Source organism: Schistocerca piceifrons, chromosome 1, assembly GCF_021461385.2.
Source record: "Schistocerca piceifrons isolate TAMUIC-IGC-003096 chromosome 1, iqSchPice1.1, whole genome shotgun sequence".
Classification (NCBI taxonomy): Eukaryota; Metazoa; Arthropoda; class Insecta; order Orthoptera; family Acrididae; genus Schistocerca; species Schistocerca piceifrons.
Genome location: NC_060138.1, coordinates 26330789 through 26352198, shown reverse-complemented (window position 1 = coordinate 26352198; position 21410 = coordinate 26330789).

Genomic DNA, 21410 nt, shown 5'->3' with positions numbered 1-21410 from the left:
GAGATGGTGGCACAGAAGTTTCGTCGCGATTAATATCTGGAGGCCTCATGCACTCTTCTCCGCCAGAGACTAGCACGGCCGTTGTCGCCACATGGCGGCACTCCTGGGGCTTCAATGCGTGTATCCGATGCACCACTGTCTGTTTTCTGTAACCGTAGCACTCTCCCATTGAAGAAGAGTTGTACAGTTTGCGTCGCTACTAAATACTCGGATCTCTATAACGGCTTATATTGAGGAGATTAACAAAGTTGCTGTTGGCTCGTTTAATCTCCTCTGGGTGCGCAATAGTTGGTTTCTGACGTACCACAAAATGATTCCTACCATTCCCCCACCGTCCCATTGAGATGGTGGCACAGAAGTTTCGTCGCGATTAATATCTGGAGGCCTCATGCACTCTTCTCCGCCAGAGACTAGCACGGCCGTTGTCGCCACATGGCGGCACTCCTGGGGCTTCAATGCATGTATCCGATGCACCACTGTCTGTTTTCTGTAACCGTAGCACTCTCCCATTAAAGAAGAGTTGTACAGTTTGCGTCGCTACTAAATACTCGGATCTCTATAACGGCTTATATTGAGGAGATTAACAAAGTTGCTGTTGGCTCGTTTAATCTCCTCTGGGTGCGCAATACTTGGTTTCTGACGTACCACAAAATGATTCCTACCATTCCCCCACCGTCCCATTGAGATGGTGGCACAGAAGTTTCGTCGCGATTAATATCTGGAGGCCTCATGCACTCTTCTCCGCCAGAGACTAGCACGGCCGTTGTCGCCACATGGCGGCACTCCTGGGGCTTCAATGCATGTATCCGATGCACCACTGTCTGTTTTCTGTAAACGTAGCACTCTCCCATTGAAGAAGAGTTGTACAGTTTGCGTCGCTACTAAATACTCGGATCTCTATAACGGCTTATATTGAGGAGATTAACAAAGTTGCTGTTGGCTCGTTTAATCTCCTCTGGGTGCGCAATAGTTGGTTTCTGACGTACCACAAAATGATTCCTACCATTCCCCCACCGTCCCATTGAGATGGTGGCACAGAAGTTTCGTCGCGATTAATATCTGGAGGCCTCATGCACTCTTCTCCGCCAGAGACTAGCACGGCCGTTGTCGCCACATGGCGGCACTCCTGGGGCTTCAATGCATGTATCCGATGCACCACTGTCTGTTTTCTGTAACCGTAGCACTCTCCCATTAAAGAAGAGTTGTACAGTTTGCGTCGCTACTAAATACTCGGATCTCTATAACGGCTTATATTGAGGAGATTAACAAAGTTGCTGTTGGCTCGTTTAATCTCCTCTGGGTGCGCAATAGTTGGTTTCTGACGTACCACAAAATGATTCCTACCATTCCCCCACCGTCCCATTGAGATGGTGGCACAGAAGTTTCGTCGCGATTAATATCTGGAGGCCTCATGCACTCTTCTCCGCCAGAGACTAGCACGGCCGTTGTCGCCACATGGCGTCACTCCTGGGGCTTCAATGCATGTATCCGATGCACCACTGTCTGTTTTCTGTAACCGTAGCACTCTCCCATTAAAGAAGAGTTGTACAGTTTGCGTCGCTACTAAATACTCGGATCTCTATAACGGCTTATATTGAGGAGATTAACAAAGTTGCTGTTGGCTCGTTTAATCTCCTCTGGGTGCGCAATAGTTGGTTTCTGACGTACCACAAAATGATTCCTACCATTCCCCCACCGTCCCATTGAGATGGTGGCACAGAAGTTTCGTCGCGATTAATATCTGGAGGCCTCATGCACTCTTCTCCGCCAGAGACTAGCACGGCCGTTGTCGCCACATGGCGGCACTCCTGGGGCTTCAATGCATGTATCCGATGCACCACTGTCTGTTTTCTGTAACCGTAGCACTCTCCCATTAAAGAAGAGTTGTACAGTTTGCGTCGCTACTAAATACTCGGATCTCTATAACGGCTTATATTGAGGAGATTAACAAAGTTGCTGTTGGCTCATTTAATCTCCTCTGGGTGCGCAATAGTTGGTTTCTGACGTCCAACAAAATGATTCCTACCATTCCCCCACCGTCCCATTGAGATGGTGGCACAGAAGTTTCGTCGCGATTAATATCTGGAGGCCTCATGCACTCTTCTCCGCCAGAGACTAGCACGGCCGTTGTCGCCACATGGCGGCACTCCTGGGGCTTCAATGCATGTATCCGATGCACCACTGTCTGTTTTCTGTAACCGTAGCACTCTCCCATTAAAGAAGAGTTGTACAGTTTGCGTCGCTACTAAATACTCGGATCTCTATAACGGCTTATATTGAGGAGATTAACAAAGTTGCTGTTGGCTCGTTTAATCTCCTCTGGGTGCGCAATAGTTGGTTTCTGACGTACCACAAAATGATTCCTACCATTCCCCCACCGTCCCATTGAGATGGTGGCACAGAAGTTTCGTCGCGATTAATATCTGGAGGCCTCATGCACTCTTCTCCGCCAGAGACTAGCACGGCCGTTGTCGCCACATGGCGGCACTCCTGGGGCTTCAATGCATGTATCCGATGCACCACTGTCTGTTTTCCGTAACCGTAGCACTCTCCCATTAAAGAAGAGTTGTACAGTTTGCGTCGCTACTAAATACTCGGATCTCTATAACGGCTTATATTGAGGAGATTAACAAAGTTGCTGTTGGCTCATTTAATCTCCTCTGGGTGCGCAATAGTTGGTTTCTGACGTACCACAAAATGATTCCTACCATTCCCCCACCGTCCCATGAGATGGTGGCACAGAAGTTTCGTCGCGATTAATATCTGGAGGCCTCATGCACTCTTCTCCGCCAGAGACTAGCACGGCCGTTGTCGCCACATGGCGGCACTCCTGGGGCTTCAATGCATGTATCCGATGCACCACTGTCTGTTTTCTGTAACCGTAGCACTCTCCCATTAAAGAAGAGTTGTACAGTTTGCGTCGCTACTAAATACTCGGATCTCTATAACGGCTTATATTGAGGAGATTAACAAAGTTGCGGTTGGCTCGTTTAATCTCCTCTGGGTACGCAATAGTTGGTTTCTGACGTACCACAAAATGATTCCTACCATTCCCCCACCGTCCCATTGAGATGGTGGCACAGAAGTTTCGTCGCGATTAATATCTGGAGGCCTCATGCACTCTTCTCCGCCAGAGACTAGCACGGCCGTTGTCGCCACATGGCGGCACTCCTTGGGCTTCAATGCATGTATCCGATGCACCACTGTCTGTTTTCTGTAACCGTAGCACTCTCCCATTAAAGAAGAGTTGTACAGTTTGCGTCGCTACTAAATACTCGGATCTCTATAACGGCTTATATTGAGGAGATTAACAAAGTTGCTGTTGGCTCATTTAATCTCCTCTGGGTGCGCAATAGTTGGTTTCTGACGTACCACAAAATGATTCCTACCATTCCCCCACCGTCCCATTGAGATGGTGGCACAGAAGTTTCGTCGCGATTAATATCTGGAGGCCTCATGCACTCTTCTCCGCCAGAGACTAGCACGGCCGTTGTCGCCACATGGCGGCACTCCTGGGGCTTCAATGCATGTATCCGATCCACCACTGTCTGTTTTCTGTAACCGTAGCACTCTCCCATTAAAGAAGAGTTGTACAGTTTGCGTCGCTACTAAATACTCGGATCTCTATAACGGCTTATATTGAGGAGATTAACAAAGTTGCGGTTGGCTCGTTTAATCTCCTCTGGGTACGCAATAGTTGGTTTCTGACGTACCACAAAATGATTCCTACCATTCCCCCACCGTCCCATTGAGATGGTGGCACAGAAGTTTCGTCGCGATTAATATCTGGAGGCCTCATGCACTCTTCTCCGCCAGAGACTAGCACGGCCGTTGTCGCCACATGGCGGCACTCCTGGGGCTTCAATGCATGTATCCGATGCACCACTGTCTGTTTTCTGTAACCGTAGCACTCTCCCATTAAAGAAGAGTTGTACAGTTTGCGTCGCTGCTAAATACTCGGATCTCTATAACGGCTTATATTGAGGAGATTAACAAAGTTGCTGTTGGCTCATTTAATCTCCTCTGGGTGCGCAATAGTTGGTTTCTGACGTACCACAAAATGATTCCTACCATTCCCCCACCGTCCCATTGAGATGGTGGCACAGAAGTTTCGTCGCGATTAATATCTGGAGGCCTCATGCACTCTTCTCCGCCAGAGACTAGCACGGCCGTTGTCGCCACATGGCGGCACTCCTTGGGCTTCAATGCATGTATCCCATGCACCACTGTATGTTTTCTGTAACCGTAGCACTCTCCCATTAAAAAAGAGTTGTACAGTTTGCGTCGCTACTAAATACTCGGATCTCTATAACGGCTTATATTGAGGAGATTAACAAAGTTGCGGTTGGCTCGTTTAATCTCCTCTGGGTACGCAATAGTTGGTTTCTGACGTACCACAAAATGATTCCTACCATTCCCCCACCGTCCCATTGAGATGGTGTGACAGAAGATTCGTCGCGATTAATATCTGGAGGCCTCATGCACTCTTCTCCGCTAGAGACTAGCACGGCCGTTGTCGCCACATGGCGGCACTCCTTGGGCTTCAATGCATGTATCCGATGCACCACTGTCTGTTTTCTGTAACCGTAGCACTCTCCCATTAAAGAAGAGTTGTACAGTTTGCGTCGCTGCTAAATACTCGGATCTCTATAACGGCTTATATTGAGGAGATTAACAAAGTTGCTGTTGGCTCATTTAATCTCCTCTGGGTGCGCAATAGTTGGTTTCTGACGTACCACAAAATGATTCCTACCATTCCCCCACCGTCCCATTGAGATGGTGGCACAGAAGTTTCGTCGCGATTAATATCTGGAGGCCTCATGCACTCTTCTCCTCCAGAGACTAGCACGGCCGTTGTCGCCACATGGCGGCACTCCTTGGGCTTCAATGCATGTATCCGATGCACCACTGTCTGTTTTCTGTAACCGTAGCACCCTCCCATTAAAGAAGAGTTGTACAGTTTGCGTCGCTACTAAATACTCGGATCTCTATAACGGCTTATATTGAGGAGATTAACAAAGTTGCTGTTGGCTCATTTAATCTCCTCTGGGTGCGCAATAGTTGGTTTCTGACGTACCATAAAATGATTCCTACCATTCCCCCACCGTCCCATTGAGATGGTGGCACAGAAGTTTCGTCGCGATTAATATCTGGAGGCCTCATGCACTCTTCTCCTCCAGAGACTAGCACGGCCGTTGTCGCCACATGGCGGCACTCCTGGGGCTTCAATGCATGTATCCGATGCACCACTGTCTGTTTTCTGTAACCGTAGCACTCTCCCATTGAAGAAGAGTTGTACAGTTTGCGTCGCTACTAAATACTCGGATCTCTATAACGGCTTATATTGAGGAGATTAACAAAGTTGCTGTTGGCTCATTTAATCTCCTCTGGGTGCCCAGTAGTTGGTTTCTGACGTACCACAAAATGATTCCTACCATTCCCCCACCGTCCCATTGAGATGGTGGCACAGAAGTTTCGTCGCGATTAATATCTGGAGGCCTCATGCACTCTTCTCCTCCAGAGACTAGCACGGCCGTTGTCGCCACATGGCGGCACTCCTTGGGCTTCAATGCATGTATCCGATGCACCACTGTCTGTTTTCAGTAACCGTAGCACTCTCCCATTAAAGAAGAGTTGTACAGTTTGCGTCGCTGCTAAATACTCGGATCTCTATAACGGCTTATATTGAGGAGATTAACAAAGTTGCTGTTGGCTCATTTAATCTCCTCTGGGTGCGCAATACTTGGTTTCTGACGTACCACAAAATGATTCCTACCATTCCCCCACCGTCCCATTGAGATGGTGGCACAGAAGTTTCGTCGCGATTAATATCTGGAGGCCTCATGCACTCTTCTCCGCCAGAGACTAGCACGGCCGTTGTCGCCACATGGCGGCACTCCTTGGGCTTCAATGCATGTATCCGATGCACCACTGTCTGTTTTCTGTAACCGTAGCACTCTCCCATTAAAGAAGAGTTGTACAGTTTGCGTCGCTACTAAATACTCGGATCTCTATAACGGCTTATATTGAGGAGATTAACAAAGTTGCTGTTGGCTCATTTAATCTCCTCTGGGTGCGCAATACTTGGTTTCTGACGTACCACAAAATGATTCCTACCATTCCCCCACCGTCCCATTGAGATGGTGGCACAGAAGTTTCGTCGCGATTAATATCTGGAGGCCTCATGCACTCTTCTCCGCCAGAGACTAGCACGGCCGTTGTCGCCACATGGCGGCACTCCTTGGGCTTCAATGCATGTATCCGATGCACCACTGTCTGTTTTCTGTAACCGTAGCACTGTCCCATTAAAGAAGAGTTGTACAGTTTGCGTCGCTACTAAATACTCGGATCTCTATAACGGCTTATATTGAGGAGATTAACAAAGTTGCTGTTGGCTCATTTAATCTCCTCTGGGTGCGCAATAGTTGGTTTCTGACGTACCACAAAATGATTCCTACCATTCCCCCACCGTCCCATTGAGATGGTGGCACAGAAGTTTCGTCGCGATTAATATCTGGAGGCCTCATGCACTCTTCTCCGCCAGAGACTAGCACGGCCGTTGTCGCCACATGGCGGCACTCCTGGGGCTTCAATGCATGTATCCGATGCACCACTGTCTGTTTTCTGTAACCGTAGCACTCTCCCATTAAAGAAGAGTTGTACAGTTTGCGTCGCTACTAAATACTCGGATCTCTATAACGGCTTATATTGAGGAGATTAACAAAGTTGCGGTTGGCTCGTTTAATCTCCTCTGGGTACGCAATAGTTGATTTCTGACGTACCACAAAATGATTCCTTCCATTCCCCCACCGTCCCATTGAGATGGTGGCACAGAAGTTTCGTCGCGATTAATATCTGGAGGCCTCATGCACTCTTCTCCGCCAGAGACTAGCACGGCCGTTGTCGCCACATGGCGGCACTCCTGGGGCTTCAATGCATGTATCCGATGCACCACTGTCTGTTTTCTGTAACCGTAGCACTCTCCCATTAAAGAAGAGTTGTACAGTTTGCGTCGCTACTAAATACTCGGATCTCTATAACGGCTTATATTGAGGAGATTAACAAAGTTGCTGTTGGCTCGTTTAATCTCCTCTGGGTGCGCAATAGTTGGTTTCTGACGTACCACAAAATGATTCCTACCATTCCCCCACCGTCCCATTGAGATGGTGGCACAGAAGATTCGTCGCGATTAATATCTGGAGGCCTCATGCACTCTTCTCCGCCAGAGACTAGCACGGCCGTTGTCGCCACATGGCGGCACTCCTTGGGCTTCAATGCATGTATCCGATGCACCACTGTCTGTTTTCTGTAACCGTAGCACTCTCCCATTAAAGAAGAGTTGTACAGTTTGCGTCGCTGCTAAATACTCGGATCTCTATAACGGCTTATATTGAGGAGATTAACAAAGTTGCTGTTGGCTCATTTAATCTCCCCTGGGTGCGCAATAGTTGGTTTCTGACGTACCACAAAATGATTCCTACCATTCCCCCACCGTCCCATTGAGATGGTGGCACAGAAGTTTCGTCGCGATTAATATCTGGAGGCCTCATGCACTCTTCTCCTCCAGAGACTAGCACGGCCGTTGTCGCCACATGGCGGCACTCCTTGGGCTTCAATGCATGTATCCGATGCACCACTGTCTGTTTTCTGTAACCGTAGCACTCTCCCATTAAAGAAGAGTTGTACAGTTTGCGTCGCTACTAAATACTCGGATCTCTATAACGGCTTATATTGAGGAGCTTAACAAAGTTGCTGTTGGCTCATTTAATCTCCTCTGGGTGCGCAATAGTTGGTTTCTGACGTACCACAAAATGATTCCTACCATTCCCCCACCGTCCCATTGAGATGGTGGCACAGAAGTTTCGTCGCGATTAATATCTGGAGGCCTCATGCACTCTTCTCCTCCAGAGACTAGCACGGCCGTTGTCGCCACATGGCGGCACTCCTGGGGCTTCAATGCATGTATCCGATGCACCACTGTCTGTTTTCTGTAACCGTAGCACTCTCCCATTGAAGAAGAGTTGTACAGTTTGCGTCGCTACTAAATACTCGGATCTCTATAACGGCTTATATTGAGGAGATTAACAAACTTGCTGTTGGCTCATTTAATCTCCTCTGGGTGCCCAGTAGTTGGTTTCTGACGTACCACAAAATGATTCCTACCATTCCCCCACCGTCCCATTGAGATGGTGGCACAGAAGTTTTGTCGCGATTAATATCTGGAGGCCTCATGCACTCTTCTCCTCCAGAGACTAGCACGGCCGTTGTCGCCACATGGCGGCACTCCTTGGCCTTCAATGCATGTATCCGATGCACCACTGTCTGTTTTCTGTAACCGTAGCACTCTCCCATTAAAGAAGAGTTGTACAGTTTGCGTCGCTGCTAAATACTCGGATCTCTATAACGGCTTATATTGAGGAGATTAACAAAGTTGCAGTTGGCTCATTTAATCTCCTCTGGGTGCGCAATACTTGGTTTCTGACGTACCACAAAATGATTCCTACCATTCCCCCACCGTCCCATTGAGATGGTGGCACAGAAGTTTCGTCGCGATTAATATCTGGAGGCCTCATGCACTCTTCTCCGCCAGAGACTAGCACGGCCGTTGTCGCCACATGGCGGCACTCCTGGGGCTTCAATGCATGTATCCGATGCACCACTGTCTGTTTTCTGTAACCGTAGCACTCTCCCATTAAAGAAGAGTTGTACAGTTTGCGTCGCTACTAAATACTCGGATCTCTATAACGGCTTATATTGAGGAGATTAACAAAGTTGCTGTTGGCTCGTTTAATCTCCTCTGGGTGCGCAATAGTTGGTTTCTGACGTACCACAAAATGATTCCTACCATTCCCCCACCGTCCCATTGAGATGGTGGCACAGAAGATTCGTCGCGATTAATATCTGGAGGCCTCATGCACTCTTCTCCGCCAGAGACTAGCACGGCCGTTGTCGCCACATGGCGGCACTCCTTGGGCTGCAGTGCATGTATCCGATGCACCACTGTCTGTTTTCTGTAACCGTAGCACTCTCCCATTAAGGAAGAGTTGTACAGTTTGCGTCGCTGCTAAATACTCGGATCTCTATAACGGCTTATATTGAGGAGATTAACAAAGTTGCTGTTGGCTCATTTAATCTCCCCTGGGTGCGCAATAGTTGGTTTCTGACGTACCACAAAATGATTCCTACCATTCCCCCACCGTCCCATTGAGATGGTGGCACAGAAGTTTCGTCGCGATTAATATCTAGAGGCCTCATGCACTCTTCTCCTCCAGAGACTAGCACGGCCGTTGTCGCCACATGGCGGCACTCCTTGGGCTTCAATGCATGTATCCGATGCACCACTGTCTGTTTTCTGTAACCGTAGCACTCTCCCATTAAAGAAGAGTTGTACAGTTTGCGTCGCTACTAAATACTCGGATCTCTATAACGGCTTATATTGAGGAGATTAACAAAGTTGCTGTTGGCTCATTTAATCTCCTCTGGGTGCGCAATAGTTGGTTTCTGACGTACCACAAAATGATTCCTACCATTCCCCCACCGTCCCATTGAGATGGTGGCACAGAAGTTTCGTCGCGATTAATATCTGGAGGCCTCATGCACTCTTCTCCTCCAGAGACTAGCACGGCCGTTGTCGCCACATGGCGGCACTCCTGGGGCTTCAATGCATGTATCCGATGCACCACTGTCTGTTTTCTGTAACCGTAGCACTCTCCCATTGAAGAAGAGTTGTACAGTTTGCGTCGCTACTAAATACTCGGATCTCTATAACGGCTTATATTGAGGAGATTAACAAAGTTGCTGTTGGCTCATTTAATCTCCTCTGGGTGCCCAGTAGTTGGTTTCTGACGTACCACAAAATGATTCCTACCATTCCCCCACCGTCCCATTGAGATGGTGGCACAGAAGTTTTGTCGCGATTAATATCTGGAGGCCTCATGCACTCTTCTCCTCCAGAGACTAGCACGGCCGTTGTCGCCACATGGCGGCACTCCTTGGCCTTCAATGCATGTATCCGATGCACCACTGTCTGTTTTCTGTAACCGTAGCACTCTCCCATTAAAGAAGAGTTGTACAGTTTGCGTCGCTGCTAAATACTCGGATCTCTATAACGGCTTATATTGAGGAGATTAACAAAGTTGCTGTTGGCTCATTTAATCTCCTCTGGGTGCGCAATACTTGGTTTCTGACGTACCACAAAATGATTCCTACCATTCCCCCACCGTCCCATTGAGATGGTGGCACAGAAGTTTCGTCGCGATTAATATCTGGAGGCCTCATGCACTCTTCTCCGCCAGAGACTAGCACGGCCGTTGTCGCCACATGGCGGCACTCCTTGGGCTTCAATGCATGTATCCGATGCACCACTGTCTGTTTTCTGTAACCGTAGCACTCTCCCATTAAAGAAGAGTTGTACAGTTTGCGTCGCTACTAAATACTCGGATCTCTATAACGGCTTATATTGAGGAGATTAACAAAGTTGCTGTTGGCTCATTTTATCTCCTCTGGGTGCCCAATACTTGGTTTCTGACGTACCACAAAATGATTCCTACCATTCCCCCACCGTCCCATTGAGATGGTGGCACAGAAGTTTCGTCGCGATTAATATCTGGAGGCCTCATGCACTCTTCTCCTCCAGAGACTACCACGGCCGTTGTCGCCACATGGCGGCACTCCTGGGGCTTCAATGCATGTATCCGATGCACCACTGTCTGTTTTCTGTAACCGTAGCACTCTCCCATTGAAGAAGAGTTGTACAGTTTGCGTCGCTACTAAATACTCGGATCTCTATAACGGCTTATATTGAGGAGATTAACAAAGTTGCTGTTGGCTCATTTAATCTCCTCTGGGTGCCCAGTAGTTGGTTTCTGACGTACCACAAAATGATTCCTACCATTCCCCCACCGTCCCATTGAGATGGTGGCACAGAAGTTTCGTCGCGATTAATATCTGGAGGCCTCATGCACTCTTCTCCTCCAGAGACTAGCACGGCCGTTGTCGCCACATGGCGGCACTCCTTGGGCTTCAATGCATGTATCCGATGCACCACTGTCTGTTTTCTGTAACCGCAGCACTCTCCCATTAAAGAAGAGTTGTACAGTTTGCGTCGCTGCTAAATACTCGGATCTCTATAACGGCTTATATTGAGGAGATTAACAAAGTTGCTGTTGGCTCATTTAATCTCCTCTGGGTGCCCAGTAGTTGGTTTCTGACGTACCACAAAATGATTCCTACCATTCCCCCACCGTCCCATTGAGATGGTGGCACAGAAGTTTCGTCGCGATTAATATCTGGAGGCCTCATGCACTCTTCTCCTCCAGAGACTAGCACGGCCGTTGTCGCCACATGGCGGCACTCCTGGGGCTTCAATGCATGTATCCGATGCACCACTGTCTGTTTTCTGTAACCGTAGCACTCTCCCATTGAAGAAGAGTTGTACAGTTTGCGTCGCTACTAAATACTCGGATCTCTATAACGGCTTATATTGAGGAGATTAACAAACTTGCTGTTGGCTCATTTAATCTCCTCTGGGTGCCCAGTAGTTGGTTTCTGACGTACCACAAAATGATTCCTACCATTCCCCCACCGTCCCATTGAGATGGTGGCACAGAAGTTGCGTCGCGATTAATATCTGGAGGCCTCATGCACTCTTCTCCTCCAGAGACTAGCACGGCCGTTGTCGCCACATGGCGGCACTCCTTGGGCTTCAATGCATGTATCCGATGCACCACTGTCTGTTTTCTGTAACCGCAGCACTCTCCCATTAAAGAAGAGTTGTACAGTTTGCGTCGCTGCTAAATACTCGGATCTCTATAACGGCTTATATTGAGGAGATTAACAAAGTTGCTGTTGGCTCATTTAATCTCCTCTGGGTGCCCAGTAGTTGGTTTCTGACGTACCACAAAATGATTCCTACCATTCCCCCACCGTCCCATTGAGATGGTGGCACAGAAGTTTCGTCGCGATTAATATCTGGAGGCCTCATGCACTCTTCTCCTCCAGAGACTAGCACGGCCGTTGTCGCCACATGGCGGCACTCCTGGGGCTTCAATGCATGTATCCGATGCACCACTGTCTGCTTTCTGTGACCGTAGCACTCTCCCATTGAAGAAGAGTTGTACAGTTTGCGTCGCTACTAAATACTCGGATCTCTATAACGGCTTATATTGAGGAGATTAACAAAGTTGCTGTTGGCTCATTTAATCTCCTCTGGGTGCCCAGTAGTTGGTTTCTGACGTACCACAAAATGATTCCTACCATTCCCCCACCGTCCCATTGAGATGGTGGCACAGAAGTTTCGTCGCGATTAATATCTGGAGGCCTCATGCACTCTTCTCCTCCAGAGACTAGCACGGCCGTTGTCGCCACATGGCGGCACTCCTTGGCCTTCAATGCATGTATCCGATGCACCACTGTCTGTTTTCTGTAACCGCAGCACTCTCCCATTAAAGAAGAGTTGTACAGTTTGCGTCGATGCTAAATAATCGGATCTCTATAACGGCTTATATTGAGGAGATTAACAAAGTTGCTGTTGGCTCATTTAATCTCCTCTGGGTGCGCAATACTTGGTTTCTGACGTACCACAAAATGATTCCTACCATTCCCCCACCGTCCCATTGAGATGGTGGCACAGAAGTTTCGTCGCGATTAATATCTGGAGGCCTCATGCACTCTTCTCCGCCAGAGACTAGCACGGCCGTTGTCGCCACATGGCGGCACTCCTTGGGCTTCAATGCATGAATCCGATGCACCACTGTCTGTTTTCTGTAACCGTAGCACTCTCCCATTAAAGAAGAGTTGTACAGTTTGCGTCGCTACTAAATACTCGGATCTCTATAACGGCTTATATTGAGGAGATTAACAAAGTTGCTGTTGGCTCATTTAATCTCCTCTGGGTGCCCAATAGTTTGTTTCTGACGTACCACAAAATGATTCCTGCCATCCTCCCACCGTCCCATTGAGATGGTGGCACAGAAGTTTCGTCGCGATTAATATCTGGAGGCCTCATGCACTCTTCTCCGCCAGAGACTAGCACGGCCGTTGTCGCCACATGGCGGCACTCCTGGGGCTTCAATGCATGTATCCGATGCACCACTGTCTGTTTTCTGTAACCGTAGCACTCTCCCATTGAAGAAGAGTTGTACAGTTTGCGTCGCTACTAAATACTCGGAACTCTATAACTGCTTATATTGCGGAGATTAACAAAGTTCCTGTTGGCTCATTTAATCTCCTCTGGGTGCCCAATAGTTGGTTTCTGACGTACCACAAAATGATTCCTGCCATCCTCCCACCGTCCCATTGAGATGGTGGCACAGAAGTTTCGTCGCGATTAATATCTGGAGGCCTCATGCACTCTTCTCCGCCAGAGACTAGCACGGCTGTTGTCGCCACATGGCGGCACTCCTGGGGCTTCAATGCATGTATCCGATGCACCACTGTCTGTTTTCTGTAACCGTAGCACTCTCCCATTGAAGAAGAGTTGTACAGTTTGCGTCGCTACTAAATACTCGGAACTCTATAACTGCTTATATTGAGGAGATTAACAAAGTTGGTGTTGGCTCATTTAATCTCCTCTGGGTGCCCAATAGTTGGTTTCTGACGTACCACAAAATGATTCCTGCCATCCTCCCACCGTCCCATTGAGATGGTGGCACAGAAGTTTCGTCGCGATTAATATCTGGAGGCCTCATGCACTCTTCTCCGCCAGAGACTAGCACGGCCGTTGTCGCCACATGGCGGCACTCCTGGGGCTTCAATGCATGTATCCGATGCACCACTGTCTGTTTTCTGTAACCGTAGCACTCTCCCATTGAAGAAGAGTTGTACAGTTTGCGTCGCTACTAAATACTCGGATCTCTATAACGGCTTATATTGAGGAGATTAACAAAGTTGCTGTTGGCTCATTTTATCTCCTCTGGGTGCCCAATAGTTGGTTTCTGACGTACCACAAAATGATTCCTGCCATCCTCCCACCGTCCCATTGAGATGGTGGCACACAAGTTTCGTCGCGATTAATATCTGGAGGCCTCATGCACTCTTCTCCGCCAGAGACTAGCACGGCCGTTGTCGCCACATGGCGGCACTCCTGGGGCTTCAATGCATGTATCCGATGCACCACTGTCTGTTTTCTGTAACCGTAGCACTCTCCCATTGAAGAAGAGTTGTACAGTTTGCGTCGCTACTAAATACTCGGAACTCTATAGCTGCTTATATTGAGGAGATTAACAAAGTTCCTGTTGGCTCATTTAATCTCCTCTGGGTGCCCAATAGTTGGTTTCTGACGTACCACAAAATGATTCCTGCCATCCTCCCACCGTCCCATTGAGATGGTGGCACAGAAGTTTCGTCGCGATTAATATCTGGAGGCCTCATGCACTCTTCTCCGCCAGAGACTAGCACGGCCGTTGTCGCCACATGGCGGCACTCCTGGGGCTTCAATGCATGTATCCGATGCACCACTGTCTGTTTTCTGTAACCGTAGCACTCTCCCATTGAAGAAGAGTTGTACAGTTTGCGTCGCTACTAAATACTCGGAACTCTATAACTGCTTATATTGAGGAGATTAACCAAGTTGCTGTTGGCTCATTTAATCTCCTCTGGGTGCGCAATAGTTGGTTTCTGACGTACCACAAAATGATTCCTGCCATCCTCCCACCGTCCCATTGAGATGGTGGCACAGAAGTTTCGTCGCGATTAATATCTGGAGGCCTCATGCACTCTTCTCCGCCAGAGACTAGCACGGCCGTCGTCGCCACATGGCGGCACTCCTGGGGCTTCAATGCATGTATCCGATGCACCACTGTCTGTTTTCTGTAACCGTAGCACTCTCCCATTGAAGAAGAGTTGTACAGTTTGCGTCGCTACTAAATACTCGGAACTCTATAACTGCTTATATTGAGGAGATTAACAAAGTTCCTGTTAGCTCATTTAATCTCCTCTGGGTGCCCAATAGTTGGTTTCTGACGTACCACAAAATGATTCCTGCCATCCTCCCACCGTCCAATTGAGATGGTGACACAGAAGTTTCGTCGCGATTAATATCTGGAGGCCTCATGCACTCTTCTCCGCCAGAGACTAGCACGGCCGTTGTCGCCACATGGCGGCACTCCTGGGGCTTCAATGCATGTATCCGATGCACCACTGTCTGTTTTCTGTAACCGTAGCACTCTCCCATTGAAGAAGAGTTGTACAGTTTGCGTCGCTACTAAATACTCGGAACTCTATAACTGCTTATATTGAGGAGATTAACAAAGTTCCTGTTGGCTCATTTAATCTCCTCTGGGTGCCCAATAGTTGGTTTCTGACGTACCACAAAATCATTCCTGCCATCCTCCCACCGTCCCATTGAGATGGTGGCACAGAAGTTCCGTCGCGATTAATATCTGGAGGCCTCATGCACTCTTCTCCGCCAGAGACTAGCACGGCCGTTGTCGCCACATGGCGGCACTCCTGGGGCTTCAATGCATGTATCCGATGCACCACTGTCTGTTTTCTGTAACCGTAGCACTCTCCCATTGAAGAAGAGTTGTACAGTTTGCGTCGCTACTAAATACTCGGATCTCTATAACGGCTTATATTGAGGAGATTAACAAAGTTCCTGTTGGCTCATTTAATCTCCTCTGGGTGCCCAATAGTTGGTTTCTGACGTACCACAAAATGATTCCTGCCATCCTCCCACCGTCCCATTGAGATGGTGGCACAGAAGTTTCGTCGCGATTAATATCTGGAGGCCTCATGCACTCTTCTCCGCCAGAGACTAGCACGGCCGTTGTCGCCACATGGCGGCACTCCTGGGGCTTCAATGCATGTATCCGATGCACCACTGTCTGTTTTCTGTAACCGTAGCACTCTCCCATTGAAGAAGAGTTGTACAGTTTGCGTCGCTACTAAATACTCGGAACTCTATAACTGCTTATATTGAGGAGATTAACAAAGTTGCTGTTGGCTCATTTAATCTCCTCTGGGTGCCCAATAGTTGGTTTCTGACGTACCACAAAATGATTCCTGCCATCCTCCCACCGTCCCATTGAGATGGTGGCACAGAAGTTTCGTCGCGATTAATATCTGGAGGCCTCATGCACTCTTCTCCGCCAGAGACTAGCACGGCCGTTGTCGCCACATGGCGGCACTCCTGGGGCTTCAATGCATGTATCCGATGCACCACTGTCTGTTTTCTGTAACCGTAGCACTCTCCCATTGAAGAAGAGTTGTACAGTTTGCGTCGCTACTAAATACTCGGAACTCTATAACTGCTTATATTGAGGAGATTAACAAAGTTCCTGTTGGCTCATTTAATCTCCTCTGGGTGCCCAGTAGTTGGTTTCTGACGTACCACAAAATGATTCCTGCCATCCTCCCACCGTCCCATTGAGATGGTGGCACAGAAGTTTCGTCGCGATTAATATCTGGAGGCCTCATGCACTCTTCTCCGCCAGAGACTAGCACGGCCGTTGTCGCCACATGGCGGCACTCCTGGGGCTTCAATGCATGTATCCGATGCACCACTGTCTGTTTTCTGTAACCGTAGCACTCTCCCATTGAAGAAGAGTTGTACAGTTTGCGTCGCTACTAAATACTCGGAACTCTATAACTGCTTATATTGAGGAGATTAACAAAGTTCCTGTTGGCTCATTTAATCTCCTCTGGGTGCCCAATAGTTGGTTTCTGACGTACCACAAAATGATTCCTGCCATCCTCCCACCGTCCCATTGAGATGGTGGCACAGAAGTTTCGTCGCGATTAATATCTGGAGGCCTCATGCACTCTTCTCCGCCAGAGACTAGCACGGCCGTTGTCGCCACATGGCGGCACTCCTGGGGCTTCAATGCATGTATCCGATGCACCACTGTCTGTTTTCTGTAACCGTAGCACTCTCCCATTGAAGAAGAGTTGTACAGTTTGCGTCGCTACTAAATACTCGGAACTCTATAACTGCTTATATTGAGGAGATTAACAAAGTTCCTGTTGGCTCATTTAATCTCCTCTGGGTGCCCAGTAGTTGGTTTCTGACGTACCACAAAATGATTCCTGCCATCCTCCCACCGTCCCATTGAGATGGTGGCACAGAAGTTTCGTCGCGATTAATATCTGGAGGCCTCATGCACTCTTCTCCGCCAGAGACTAGCACGGCCGTTGTCGCCACATGGCGGCACTCCTGGGGCTTCAATGCATGTATCCGATGCACCACTGTCTGTTTTCTGTAACCGTAGCACTCTCCCATTGAAGAAGAGTTGTACAGTTTGCGTCGCTACTAAATACTCGGAACTCTATAACTGCTTATATTGAGGAGATTAACAAAGTTCCTGTTGGCTCATTTAATCTCCTCTGGGTGCCCAATAGTTGGTTTCTGACGTACCACAAAATGATTCCTGCCATCCTCCCACCGTCCCATTGAGATGGTGGCACAGAAGTTTCGTCGCGATTAATATCTGGAGGCCTCATGCACTCTTCTCCGCCAGAGACTAGCACGGCCGTTGTCGCCACATGGCGGCACTCCTGGGGCTTCAATGCATGTATCCGATGCACCACTGTCTGTTTTCTGTAACCGTAGCACTCTCCCATTGAAGAAGAGTTGTACAGTTTGCGTCGCTACTAAATACTCGGAACTCTATAACTGCTTATATTGAGGAGATTAACAAAGTTGCTGTTGGCTCATTTAATCTCCTCGGGGTGCCCAATAGTTGGTTTCTGACGTACCACAAAATGATTCCTGCCATCCTCCCACCGTCCCATTGAGATGGTGGCACAGAAGTTTCGTCGCGATTAATATCTGGAGGCCTCATGCACTCTTCTCCGCCAGAGACTAGCACGGCCGTTGTCGCCACATGGCGGCACTCCTGGGGCTTCAATGCATGTATCCGATGCACCACTGTCTGTTTTCTGTAACCGTAGCACTCTCCCATTGAAGAAGAGTTGTACAGTTTGCGTCGCTACTAAATACTCGGAACTCTATAACTGCTTATATTGAGGAGATTAACAAAGTTCCTGTTGGCTAATTTAATCTCCTCTGGGTGCCCAGTAGTTGGTTTCTGACGTACCACAAAATGATTCCTGCCATCCTCCCACCGTCCCATTGAGATGGTGGCACAGAAGTTTCGTCGCGATTAATATCTGGAGGCCTCATGCACTCTTCTCAGCCAGAGACTAGCACGGCCGTTGTCGCCACATGGCGGCACTCCTGGGGCTTCAATGCATGTATCCGATGCACCACTGTCTGTTTTCTGTAACCGTAGCACTCTCCCATTGAAGAAGAGTTGTACAGTTTGCGTCGCTACTAAATACTCGGAACTCTATAACTGCTTATATTGAGGAGATTAACAAAGTTCCTGTTGGCTCATTTAATCTCCTCTGGGTGCCCAATAGTTGGTTTCTGACGTACCACAAAATGATTCCTGCCATCCTCCCACCGTCCCATTGAGATGGTGGCACAGAAGTTTCGTCGCGATTAATATCTGGAGGCCTCATGCACTCTTCTCCGCCAGAGACTAGCACGGCCGTTGTCGCCACATGGCGGCACTCCTGGGGCTTCAATGCATGTATCCGATGCACCACTGTCTGTTTTCTGTAACCGTAGCACTCTCCCATTGAAGAAGAGTTGTACAGTTTGCGTCGCTACTAAATACTCGGAACTCTATAACTGCTTATATTGAGGAGATTAACAAAGTTGCTGTTGGCTCATTTAATCTCCTCTGGGTGCCCAGTAGTTGGTTTCTGACGTACCACAAAATGATTCCTGCCATCCTCCCACCGTCCCATTGAGATGGTGGCACAGAAGTTTCGTCGCGATTAATATCTGGAGGCCTCATGCACTCTTCTCCGCCAGAGACTAGCACGGCCGTTGTCGCCACATGGCGGCACTCCTGGGGCTTCAATGCATGTATCCGATGCACCACTGTCTGTTTTCTGTAACCGTAGCACTCTCCCATTGAAGAAGAGTTGTACAGTTTGCGTCGCTACTAAATACTCGGAACTCTATAACTGCTTATATTGAGGAGATTAACAAAGTTCCTGTTGGCTCATTTAATCTCCTCTGGGTGCCCAATAGTTGGTTTCTGACGTACCACAAAATGATTCCTGCCATCCTCCCACCGTCCCATTGAGATGGTGGCACAGAAGTTTCGTCGCGATTAATATCTGGAGGCCTCATGCACTCTTCTCCGCCAGAGACTAGCACGGCCGTTGTCGCCACATGGCGGCACTCCTGGGGCTTCAATGCATGTATCCGATGCACCACTGTCTGTTTTCTGTAACCGTAGCACTCTCCCATTGAAGAAGAGTTGTACAGTTTGCGTCGCTACTAAATACTCGGAACTCTATAACTGCTTATATTGAGGAGATTAACAAAGTTGCTGTTGGCTCATTTAATCTCCTCTGGGTGCCCAATAGTTGGTTTCTGACGTACCACAAAATGATTCCTGCCATCCTCCCACCGTCCCATTGAGATGGTGGCACAGAAGTTTCGTCGCGATTAATATCTGGAGGCCTCATGCACTCTTCTCCGCCAGAGACTAGCACGGCCGTTGTCGCCACATGGCGGCACTCCTGGGGCTTCAATGCATGTATCCGATGCACCACTGTCTGTTTTCTGTAACCGTAGCACTCTCCCATTGAAGAAGAGTTGTACAGTTTGCGTCGCTACTAAATACTCGGAACTCTATAACTGCTTATATTGAGGAGATTAACAAAGTTCCTGTTGGCTCATTTAATCTCCTCTGGGTGCCCAATAGTTGGTTTCTGATGTACCACAAAATGATTCCTGCCATCCTCCCACCGTCCCATTGAGATGGTGGCACAGAAGTTTCGTCGCGATTAATATCTGGAGGCCTCATGCACCCTTCTCCGCCAGAGACTAGCACGGCCGTTGTCGCCACATGGCGGCACTCCTGGGGCTTCAATGCATGTATCCGATGCACCACTGTCTGTTTTCTGTAACCGTAGCACTCTCCCATTGAAGAAGAGTTGTACAGTTTGCGTCGCTACTAAATACTCGGAACTCTATAACTGCTTATATTGAGGAGATTAACAAAGTTGCTGTTGGCTCATTTAATCTCCTCTGGGTGCCCAATAGTTGGTTTCTGACGTACCACAAAATGATTCCTGCCATCCTCCCACCGTCCCATTGAGATGGTGGCACAGAAGTTTCGTCGCGATTAATATCTGGAGGCCTCATGCACTCTTCTCCGCCAGAGACTAGCACGGCCGTTGTCGCCACATGGCGGCACTCCTGGGGCTTCAATGCATGTATCCGATGCACCACTGTCTGTTTTCTGTAACCGTAGCACTCTCCCATTGAAGAAGAGTTGTACAGTTTGCGTCGCTACTAAATACTCGGAACTCTATAACTGCTTATATTGAGGAGATTAACAAAGTTGCTGTTGGCTCATTTAATCTCCTCTGGGTGCCCAGTAGTTGGTTTCTGACGTACCACAAAATGATTCCTGCCATCCTCCCACCGTCCCATTGAGATGGTGGCACAGAAGTTTCGTCGCGATTAATATCTGGAGGCCTCATGCACTCTTCTCCGCCAGAGACTAGCACGGCCGTTGTCGCCACATGGCGGCACTCCTGGGGCTTCAATGCATGTATCCGATGCACCACTGTCTGTTTTCTGTAACCGTAGCACTCTCCCATTGAAGAAGAGTTGTACAGTTTGCGTCGCTACTAAATACTCGGAACTCTATAACTGCTTATATTGAGGAGATTAACAAAGTTGCTGTTGGCTCATTTAATCTCCTCTGGGTGCCCAGTAGTTGGTTTCTGACGTACCACAAAATGATTCCTGCCATCCTCCCACCGTCCCATTGAGATGGTGGCACAGAAGTTTCGTCGCGATTAATATCTGGAGGCCTCATGCACTCTTCTCCGCCAGAGACTAGCACGGCCGTTGTCGCCACATGGCGGCACTCCTGGGGCTTCAATGCATGTATCCGATGCAACACTGTCTGTTTTCTGTAACCGTAGCACTCTCCCATTGAAGAAGAGTTGTACAGTTTGCGTCGCTACTAAATACTCGGAACTCTATAACTGCTTATATTGAGGAGATTAACAAAGTTGCTGTTGGCTCATTTAATCTCCTCTGGGTGCCCAGTAGTTGGTTTCTGACGTACCACAAAATGATTCCTGCCATCCTCCCACCGTCCCATTGAGATGCTGGCACAGAAGTTTCGTCGCGATTAATATCTGGAGGCCTCATGCACTCTTCTCCGCCAGAGACTAGCACGGCCGTTGTCGCCACATGGCGGCACTCCTGGGGCTTCAATGCATGTATCCGATGCACCACTGTCTGTTTTCTGTAACCGTAGCACTCTCCCATTGAAGAAGAGTTGTACAGTTTGCGTCGCTACTAAATACTCGGAACTCTGTAACTGCTTATATTGAGGAGATTAACAAAGTTGCTGTTGGCTCATTTAATC